Source organism: Lates calcarifer, linkage group LG13 (assembly GCF_001640805.2).
Source record: "Lates calcarifer isolate ASB-BC8 linkage group LG13, TLL_Latcal_v3, whole genome shotgun sequence".
In the NCBI taxonomy this organism is placed as follows: domain Eukaryota; kingdom Metazoa; phylum Chordata; class Actinopteri; family Centropomidae; genus Lates; species Lates calcarifer.
In genome coordinates, this window is record NC_066845.1 from 15,368,143 (window position 1) to 15,369,494 (window position 1,352).

Consider the following 1,352-nt stretch of genomic DNA (forward strand, 5'->3'; position numbering starts at 1 on the left):
AACGGAAAGCTACCGTTAGTTCAAAATTTGAATGCGCAGTGAGTAGTAGTTTGTAAGGACGAGTAAATTAGATATACATTTCATTCAAAATTTTAACTTAGCTTCTCTTTTGACACACGTGTCACTGGTTCTCAGGTTGTCAGAATATTTATTGTCAAATAATTTGGGAAAATACGTCCTATTTCCTATTTCCACATTGAGCCAAATAGTTTGGTCGGACTGTAGCTGTATGTAGCCATTACGACAGCTATTATTACAGTTTACAATATAATAATTAGAAAAACATTGTTATTCCAACCGTGCCACCTTAAATGCTGTTGCTCTGTTAAGTGTAGGGAGCACGGTGGTCAGTTTAGATAATTAAAGTTACCAGGCAAAAGTATAATATGGTTATTATAGTGATGCATTTAATGTAAGACTTACTGCAAGGCATGGCGAGTAATAATTTTTACTAGTCTTTTTAGGAAAATTATCTACACTCCAGGGGCAGTGGTGCTTTGTGTGGGTAGGTCGGTGGTAACACCCCATAAATTATTCCGAATATATCACACTCGTTTTCCATTTTACATACTGTAATTTTATTATTCCTGGCTGGACGTTAGGGGTTGTTTATGTTGGATATTTGCTGGATGCTGTACCAAACAGTCTGAGTCAAATGTCGTCCCTTTTGCTGCGCGTTTGCCTTTTGTTACGATCGCTCAGTGTTTCCCACGGAAAGGCGCTTTTGTCTGAGGCGCTAAAACACCAGCAGCATCAAGCCACACAGAGACAGGTGGCAAAGTAGAGGAAGTCGGTACATTTCCCTTCAATATAAAAACTTGACATGCTGGGACTTTTAAGAACAGTTTTTAGAAAAGTACTCATTGTAAATCATTGTTCAAATGTCCCAGAAGCCCCCGTGTCAGTGATCCAACATAATGCCAGGACAGGACAGGACAGGACCCTGGCACTGTTGCAGTTAAGTGAAATTCAACCATTACAAATTGTAATATTTATACTTGTGATTTTCCTAAATTTCTTCCAGTTGCATAATCGCACTAGTTATGCAATAAATCGGTTATTTTTTGTAGTACATGAAGAGTCAGAAAATTAGAAAATGGCCCAAGGTAACATTTAAATTGACTGTCTTGTCCAGCCGAAATACTTAATACTCAGCCATGCAAAACAGAGGAAATCGAACCTATACTGCATTTTTTCTTACTAAATCATTTATCTTATCAATCGTTTCTAATGTAGATGTACGATTTTAACAATCGATCTGTATTTCCTCTCCTCTATCAGTATTATCTTTGTTCTTCAGGGGCTTTATCTTGAAAGGTGTAACAGGAAGTGTTGTGGTTGTATTGGGTAAG